Genomic DNA, 10,517 nt, shown 5'->3' on the forward strand with positions numbered 1-10,517 from the left:
TTAAAGCAGAATTCTGATTGGCTTTTTATGTTTATGTATATATATTATGTTTATGGAAAATAGTTTTTAAAGTGATTCCGATGATACCGTTTTTCTGTGATTTTATTGTTAGTTGTGGTGTGGACGCTGTTATTCTTTACATTTTAGAATGTTTTTTAAAACTATATATTTATCATTTTCATGATAGTTATTGTCCTTGGTGTAAACAGGCCTGTACTCCTAGGTCTGGTTTCAATGACAGACCTAAAACTACAATAAAAACAATTTAAAATTAAACACAGGCTACCTGACACTGAAATGTAAGTATAATACTAGAGAGAGAGAGAGAGAGAGAGAGAGAGAGAGAGAGAGACTTGGCACTTCTAGTCAACCTTGTGACGAAAGTGCAAAGATGGCAACTTCTTTCAGGCAGATGTAAAGCTCAAAGGCTTCAGGATAAGTCTGCCAGAGCAGCTACAGTCTGAAACACAAAGAGCAGCCTCAGTGAACATGGCACACACTGTCAAATGGACTAGACTCAGCAAAAGTATGACACATCCATACTAGATCCACTGACATGGGCGACGCAGCCAGAAGATAAAGTTATCCAGACAAACCACACGCAATCAGGCTGTTCCAGGTGGATAAAGAGGATAAAACATTTTGAAATAAATTTACTTGTCTATTTGTTTGTTCGATAAAATTCCCTGGGCACCATTTCTTAATCAAAATATTCAGAATTATATTCAGCAACAAGCCTGACCCCTTTGCATATTGTTTTAGTGTATACAGATCAACTCACTTATAACACACTTGTAAATACATTGCTGTTTATTCCGATATGATAATGGGACATTATACAGCATTTTTGTTTAGTTTAGTTTTGTTTATGAAAAGTAGCCTATCTTATGCGCACATGAGTGCAATGAAGTAGGCCTAGGCTACAATAAAAACAGCAATACTGTGAAATATTAAAACAACTAAAAACTTTTAAATTGTAGTTTATTCCTGTGATGGAAGTTAAAACTGAATTATCAGCATCATATTACTCCAGTCTTCAGTGTCACATGATCCTTCAGAAATCATTAATATGCTGAAATTTGCTGCTCAAGAAACGATCATCTCACGATCAGCATTGAATGTGCTGCTTAATATTTTTGTGGATACCGTGATACATTTTTTCATCATTCTTTGATGGAAAAGAAAACAAAACAAAAACAAAAGAAAGGAAAAGAAAAGAAAAGCATTTACCTGAAATAGAAATCTTTTTTAACATTATAAATGTTTTACTGACACTTCTAAACAACTTGCGCCAATGCTGAGTAAAGGTTAATTTTCTTAATAAAAGAGAAAGAAAAAGAAAAGAAGTGTAGCCAACATTCTGTCCTGACAATAATAAACGTACAAGTTATGCCATACACCTACTATTTAATGTTTTTTGTTTATCTTAAGTATATACAATCTTAAATCAAAGTTAAGTGGTGTAAGCAGCCCGTCTGCGCTGCAGCGCGCATCTGTTTGCTTGTCATTGACTCATTGTGTAAAGTTTGGGTGAAACCACTGTTCGTCTCCGCTGAGGGTTGCTTGCAAACGGATTCACATTCGACCTACGAGGATAATCTACGACTTTAAATTAGCGGTGAGAAATGCTTATTACTTCTGTGTTATTTGTTTCAACCGTTTATATTTTCACAGCATACATCTGCCGTATATAGCACGGTTGTTTATCTATTGCTCCGCGTGAGTCTCTGAAGCCTCGGTGTTTCCTGTGTCGATTGTCCGCTTTTGACAAGCTGGTCGCCAGCGATCTCATGCGGCCTACTGTCGCTGTAGCTTCTGCTATACAAGTTACAACACAGAGCTGAATGAATGAGCTTTCTTATCGTCTTCATTTGCTTTGTACTTAAAGTAATGAATTTAATACTCCGTTTTTACTCACTTTTAACTGTTTCAGTTGTGAGACTTTTATCAATGTCTATTAATACGCTGCATGTTTATAACTTTTATTTATTTTCAGGTGGCAGTAAATAATGGCTCCTCAACCCGTCATCCGATCAAGACAGAGGGAACAAACAATAAACGGAAATCCAACTCAAGTTGTCTGTACGGATTTTAGCAACTACATTTTTATAGTTTTGACACAGTATGGTAAAATTGGGACACTTGTATCTGTAACACCTGACACAAAGTCTGGTGATATCAACCTACCCATGTACAGTACCAGAGTACTGCTGGGAAAGGATGAGGTAATGAAGTTAGTTTTTGTTGGATAATTGATACGGCAGATAAAATCATGTTTGTATTTCACCTTGTCCATTTTTTGTCTCCTTTGCAGCCTCTTACACATGTCTACGCCAAGAATGTTGCAACGTTTGTTTCACAAGAATCAGGCAACCGACCGGTCCTGCTGGGCTTTTCACTTAAAGACAACAGCGCTGAAACTATGAAAAACTTTAAAGATATGATCAAAGCCTGCCAGGTTTGGTAAACAGGAGGTCAAACGGCACTATTTCTGGATGAGGACAAATGACGTATCTGCACAGTTTTTACAACGTAAATCATGACTTGTCAGAATGAAGTGCTGTTGCTATCGCACAGTGTTTGAAAAGCTTTTCATTTCAATGTTATCATTAAGTGTATTGTTCAAGATCACTTCTGTTTGCCTCTGTATAATGATTTCTTTCAGATGCCCTGAGATTAAAATAATATGTTCTTACCTTTAATATTTGGTGCTTATTTAAATGTCTCACATCAATCCCAAAGTCTTTGAAGAGGCACCTGGTCCAACACATGGTCTGCCAAACCACTGCTAGCAGTGTCTGCCCACTTTTTCAGCAGCCATGGTTCTGGAATTATTTTTCTGTTTATTATTCCCATAGGGAATTTAAAAGTCTTTGCTGAGGAGTTATAAGCCATGAATCAAATCATACAGTCAGCTACGAGGTGAATCACAACTCTACAAACTTTGAATTGAAATTCTGATTGAGAGCTGTACAGCTTCTGTATAAATTTTTGTTTATTTTGGAGGGAAAATCTTTATTTATACTAGTGCTGTCAAACGATTAATCACATCCAAAATAAAAGTTTTTGTTTACATAGTATATGTGTGTGTACTGTGTATATTTATTATGTATATATATATATATATATATATGAATATAAATATATACATTTTACCCATAGTATAGTAAATATGTACTGTATGTGTGTGTATTTATAAATACATAATAAATATACACATTTCACACAGATATATTATGTAAATAAAAACTTTTAATTTGGATGCAACAGCACTAATTTATATTTAAAGTGATAGTTCACCGAAAAATGAAATTCTGTCATTAATTACTCACCCTCATGTCGTTCCAAATCTGTAAAACCTTTGTTCATCTTTGGAACACAAATTAAGATATTTATAATTAAATTTGAGGGCTTTCTGATCCTCCATAACACAAATGAAACATTCAAGGCCCAGAAAGGTAGTCAGGGCATCGTTAAAATAGTCCATGTGACATCAGTGGTTCAACCTTAATGTTATGAATCTATGAGAATACTTTTTTGTGGGCAAAGAAAGCAAAAACAACAACTTCAGCAATTTCTTCTCTTCCGTGCCAGTCTTCTCTGTGCCTTCAGGAGAGTACCACCATGCAGGTGTGTGGTGCATGATGACACAGGAGCCAGCGTAATTTACAGAATTTTCCATTCTTTTTCCTTACTTCTTGATATCTATATTATTTTTAATTTTCTTCAATTATTTTATTTTGTGTGTGTGTGTGTGTGTGTGTATTTCTTTAATGTTGCTTCAGTGTTGGTTCTGTCTGTGGTTGAACTATGGGACAAGGAACTAAGGGAAAACAGAATAACACCAAAAGAACCCTAAAGAAGCCTTGACAAGTAAAGGACCCCGAAGCAAAGATGTACTTGAAAATCCTCCACTCTTCTAAATAGATGTTTCCTCCACTCTTCTAAATAGATGTTTCAAAACATCTGCGAAAGCTGAGAAAATTCAGGGTCTCACCAGCAATCCTGAAAACTTTCTATTCAGGGACCATAGAAAGTGTATTGACTCAGTGCATCTCAGTGTGGAATGGAAACAGCTCCAATCAGGACTGCAAAGCACTACAGAGAGTTGTGCGCTTAGCTGAGCGCATCTCAGGGTCTGCTCTCCCCTCTCTGCAGGACATCTACCTCAAACGCTGCAAAAGTAGAGCTGTCAAAATCATCAAGGACTCAAATCACCCTGGTAACTGTCTATTCACTTTGCTTCCATCTGGTAAGCGCTTCCGTAGCCTGATGGCAAAAACTGAGAGACTTAGAAGGAGCATCTTCCCCCAGGCCATCAGGCTCCTAAACTCTAACTCTGTGTCATAACATCACACGACTCCATGTAAATATCACCATCTCAATAAGCTATTCACAATTTTTTCTACCTCATATTGCTGCTATTTAAATACCCTGGACAACTTTTTTGCACATTCCTCTTATTACTATTTAAGTCAACAACATACTGACCTGTACATTTATATTTATATTTTTTATCTTTTATTTTATTTTATTCTTTCTGCTTTTCTTTTTCTTAATATTTGTATTCTATATAATTGCACTGTCCTTGGAGCGGACCTGACCTACATTTCACTGCTGCTTATACTCTGTATAATTGTGCATGTGACAAATAAAAATCTTGAATCTTGAAAAATCAGACAAAACCCTGGTTAAAAAAATAAACGTGTATTTAACTTTAATGAGGGAAAGAACAACAATCACATTTGCGGGTGTCATTTGTTTTAAAACAATGGAGAAAAAAAAACTTATATTAAAGATATAGGAAAAAATAATGTCTATTGCTATATGCAAAGAGATATGGAGGCTGCTCTTTGCATATTTATTGGCGCTAAAGAGTTCTTTTGGCGAACTTTGTTGTGATTTTCTGATTGGTGGAGATTTCTTTGCAGAATTGTGGGTAATGTAATATTCTACAAAAAAAATTAAAATATTTTGTTAAACATAATTATTTCAAAAACAGTTTAAATAATGCAGGTTGATGGCTTTAACATATACCATGGACCTCATAGGTCTAGAACAAAATGAATGGGTTTTACTTTCTAAACCTGACTGCTGCACCATATTACTGTTAGAGAAGAAACGATTTTTACAATTAATCCCTAATAGGGATATAATTTGGTTGAACACACACACACACACACATAGCATATATATATATATATTTACACACACACACATATTGTGTAGTGTAAATTAAGGTAATCTCTTCATGCCTCAAAGTGACCTAGTTTACCTGAATTAATCGTATATTATGCCAATACGCACAGTTCTGTTACAGCTTTATTTTCTGAGATCTATAATCAATGTAAGTGTATTAATTGAGACTGCACGTGTGAAGCAAGAATACTGCAGCAGCTTTGATCAACAGCTGAGAGGGGCGAAGATGGCGGGTTGAGCAGACGCGTTTTTCAAGGTTCGTGACAGTTGTTCCCAAAAGTTAGTTTTAGTGTGTAATGCCTACTATTTTACATCAAGATGTCCTCACAAAAACGGATTAAACCCGCCAAGCTAAAACTGGACCCCAAAGGCAAAGATTCCTCGCCTAATATTGAAAAGAAAGATGAGGCTAAAGAAATAGAGCATGACTATGCTATGGAGATTGTTGTGCAAAGTAAGAGAGAACGTGGAAATGGCTCCCATCCTTCAACGCCAAGCAAGGTTTCTGCGGAAAAAAGGGCTAAACCAAATACCGAAGTTGAGAAGTCGGGAATTTCCAATGAAACTATTTTGGAGGCGATACTAAATCTGGAAAGAAGGGTGGATGAAAAGTTGGCGGATTTGAGTGAACAATCAGCAAAGCAGTGTCATGATTGCAAGCTTAACGAAGGCGATCCAGTTCAACACGGAAGAGGTGAATGAGTGCAAAAAAAGAGTCAAGGACTTGGAGATACAAAATGAGGATCTTCGTAAGGAGAACCGTGATCTTAAGGAGAAGGTTCGAGAACATGAAAGATACAAAATGAGATGGTGCCTCTCAAAGGCATAGAAAAAAAAAAAAAAAGACGAAGATATCAGATCACTTGTCATACAAATCCTTGGTAAGATTGCACCCAATTTGGAGCCAAAGCTGGAAGAAGCTGTTGACATTGTTCATCGGCTGGGAAAAGGATGGACAGTAGAAGCAGGAACGTCGTTGTGCTGTTTGTTCAAAGATGGGTGAAGGAGGAAATTTGGCGACGATCCAAAGATTCTCGCGTTTGCAAAGTGGAAGGGATTCAATTCGCGGAGATGCTTCCTCGAGAGGATTTGGAGGAAAGGCGAAAGCTGTGACTACAAATTGAACAAGCTAGAAAGGCAGGCAAGAAGGCTTTCTTTCGTGGTCCATCCGGCTTCATTGAAGGACGACGGATTGATGCTGACGGTTGATGTGAACACAACTTTAGGACAGTGGACAATTTTTTCAGTGGGCAACTGGAGCTCTATCTTTAAGTTACAGGTTAAGCTGAGACTGAGAGTTAGCTGTCAATCAGGATTCATAGTGTAATTTTTGTTTTATTTATTTGTTCTCCTTTTTGTTCTAGAATTAGGCTAATAGTTAAGACCAATATTGTTTTTGGTTCTCTTAATGTTAGGGGCTTGAAAGACATTGTTAAGAGCAGTCTTTTTGTTTTGCAAAGGGCAAAAAGCTCATTGTGTGTTTTTACAAGAGACTCATTCGTTGGACTTGGATACCTCTTTTTGGACTAATCAATGGGGTGATAAAAAAAATGTTCAGTCATGGTTCTAACCGTTCGGGAGGTGTGGCCATATGCTTCAACAAATGTCCTGGGGAATTCATTACTTATAAAGCTGATGGTAGTGGTCATTGGGTAATGGTGGTACTTAAAATTGATGGTCTTTTTTTCATATTATTTAATATTTATGGCTTTAACAATGTAGCTCAAAATCAGAAATTAATATAAGATGTTTCTAATGTCAAGTCAAGTCAAGTCTGCTTTATTGTCAATTCTTCCACATGTACGGCGCATACATACAGAGAATTGAAATTGCGTTACTCTGTGACCCTTGGTGCATACAATGCGATTACAGAAACTAAAGTGCAGTATCCATCTGATAATATTATAGTAGGAGGGGATTGGAATATGGTTCCAGATGAGTGGAAGGCAGGTAGCCTCCCAGACTTAACAAACAGCGGCTTAATGTTACCATTGAATTTTTGAAGACAGAAAATAATTTGAATGACATTTGGAGAGTTTTAAATCCTGATACTAGATGTTTTTCCTGGTTTAAACCTAATGGTGAGAGTAAATCTAGGATTGACTATTGGTTGGTTAGTGATAATATTGTAAAATATGTGTCTCGATCCTCAATTTTTAAGGCTCTGCTAACAGATCATTGCTTTATAGACTTGGTTTTAGAACCCACATGTAAGCAATTTAGAAACAAAGGTTATTGGAAGTTCAATGCCCGTCTTTTACAAAATGAAGAATTTTTGTAAAATCAAGCAATTGACTAGGAGTATAGAGAGAAATTATTCTTTTGATTGTAATGTAAATAAATGGGAATTTTTAAAATACAAAATTAGAGAATTCTCCATAAATTTCTCTAAGAAAATAAATAAAGAAAAAAAGGAGTTTGAAAATAACCTAATTCGTGATATAAATATGTGTTGTATTAAACCTGTTTTAAACAATGAGGAAAAAAATTGGGTGATGGAGCTTCAAAATAAATGAGATCATCTTTATCTGGAGAGGGCACAAGGTGCCTTTGTAAGGTCGCGTGCCAGGTGGATCGAGGATGGAGAAAAGAACTCTTCTTATTTTAGTCATTTAGAAAAAAATTGGAAAAAATTCCTCAGATAATATTTTTTTTTGTTTTCCAAAACATTATTCCCCATATTGAAAACTCATTTAAGGGATTTTGTGATTCAGATCTTAGAATTGAAGAATTAGACGCAGTTGTTATGAAGATGCCCTTAAACAAATCCCCTGGGACAGATGGGCTCACCAATAATTTCTTTCAATTTTTTTGGGGGGGATTTGAGGAATTTACTGTTTGCCGCCCTGAAGGAATGTATTGACAAGAAAGAGTTGACTGAAAGTATGAAGCAAGGCTTAATTACACTCATTCCTAAAGCGGGAAAAGATAAAGGAGTTTTAGATCATTTGAGACCTATCACTTTACTTAACACTGATTATAAAACAATTTCTGGGGCTATAGCTGCTAGATTGAAAAAAGGTATTTATACCATAATTTGTGAAACGCAATCAGGCTTTTTGGAGGGAAGGTCAATCCATAACAATGTTAGACTGGTTTTAGATTTACTCGATTATAGTGAGGTGGTTCAGGGAAGTGGATTTCTTATATTTTTAGACTTCTATAAAGCATTTGATGCAGTAGAGCATCCATTTATTTTGTAAACTTTAAAATACTTTGGTTTTGGAATAAGATTCATAAATTTAATTGAAATGCTATGTAATGATATCAATAGCTCTGTAGTTTTAAGTCATGGAACCTGTACACGATTCCCAATTAAAAGGGGAATTCGTCAAGGTTGTGGTAGCTCTCCCTTACTGTTTATAATGGTGGCAGAGTTATTAGCTATTGTTTAAAAATACTGATATTGAAGGGTTAACAGTGTTAGATAGACAAATTATAATAAGTCAGTTTGCAGATGACACAACGTTGTTTTTAAGAAATGAACAACAAATTCCTTTAGTTTACATTGTGTTAATTTGTTTTCTAAAACTTCAGGGTTGCATCTGAATTTAAAGAAATGTGAAATACTAACTCTGCATGAGTTTCCTTTGCAATCATTATCTAATATCCAAATTAAGAAGGAAGTCAAATATTTAGGGATTGTTATTTCTAGAGAGAGAGAATTAATGGAGAACAAAAATGTATGGAATAACATTGATAAATGCAAATCAATATTGAATAGTTGGCTGCAGAGGGATCTCACAATCTTTGGAAGAGTTCTTTTGTCCAAAATGGATAGTTTGTCCAGACTCATCTATCCAGCCTTCTCCTTACCCATATCAACACGAATGATTAAAGCAATAAATACGATGAATATGACATTTATTTGGAGGAATAAATGTCAGTACATAAGAAAGGACGACATGATTAAAAAGTATGAAGATGGAGGGGTAAATGCGATTGATTTTGATATCATGAATGGTGTACTGAAATTAAAATGGTTAAAATCTTTCATGTGTAATTACAACTCTTTTTGGTTTATTATCCCCAATGCAATTTTTAAAAAAATGGGTGGAATTAATTTCCTTTTACGGTGTGATTTTGAATGTACCTCATTACCAGTGAAACTATCTGAATTCCATCAGCAAGTGCTGCTTTATTGGAAATTATTGTTCAAACATAACTTTACCCCTCATAACTCTCCAGTTTGGAATAATAGATACATAAAGTTTGGTAGAAAATCAGTTTTTTATGAGGAATGGAAATCCAAAGGAACATGGGCTATTGCCCATGTTTTGGACGATAATGGAAATTTGTTACTAGAGAGAGTTTTGTGAAAAATTCCAACTGCAGTGTAACGTTGAAATTTACAATAGAATGATTAGAGCCATTCCAGTTGCTTTGAGATTAATGTTAGAGACGATATTGTGAACTCCCAAGTTTCCCCAGAGCTGAGAAAGCTTTCCTAGAAGGTTATGATTTTTGAGAGAAAAAATGTTCTAATAGAGTTATTAGAAATTTGATTTCACTGGTCTATTATCCAAATCCAATTAGAAGGGAATATGTGCTAAAAGATTTTGATACCGTTGAGGTTAAACAAATTAGAAAAATATATTTGTCTTTCCCCCTCCCTCCAAAAGCTAAAGAGGTGAGTTTCAAGATTCTAAATGAGTTTTACCCTACTAACGAATTTTTAAGATTAAAATTTAATTTTGATGTAAACAACTGTGTTTTCTGTGAAACAAGTATTGAAACGCTAGATCATATGTTTTTTTTTTGTGTGATACGATACAATTTTTTTGGAGAGAGGTGCATAACTGGCTATGCTCCAGAGGTGTTGTTTTCCCTCCTTTCGATGTGAAGATAGTCATGTTTGGTATTTTTTTGGATAACAAAGATTTTGAATTTGTTATTAATTTTCTGATTTGTGGTGGGAGGTTTTTTATTCACAAATGCAGATGTTTAAATCTAAACCCAACTTTAGCCAATGGTGTAATGAGGTTAAACTCTTATATAAATCGTTAAAATTTGTCAAGAATAAGAAAGCCCTTAAGTTGGTATCTTTATTTGATTTGTATAATTTAATTTAAAAGCCCTCTTTGTTGTATTTATTTTGGAAGCATCATATGTTCTCCTTCTATTGTTATTTATTTAGGGGTTTTCTATATATATATATATTTTTGGTTATGCTCAACTAAGGTTGTAAAGTTCTGATTTATTCTGAAGGTGATTATGTTCCTTGTTTGTATGTAAAGTTAAAATAATAATAATAATAATAATAAAAAAAAAAGCTTTGATCAACAGCTGCTCGTCCCTGCCTGTCATGTCACGTGACC

This window comes from Barbus barbus (assembly GCF_936440315.1).
Source record: "Barbus barbus genome assembly, chromosome: 3".
NCBI classification, from domain to species: Eukaryota; Metazoa; Chordata; class Actinopteri; order Cypriniformes; family Cyprinidae; genus Barbus; species Barbus barbus.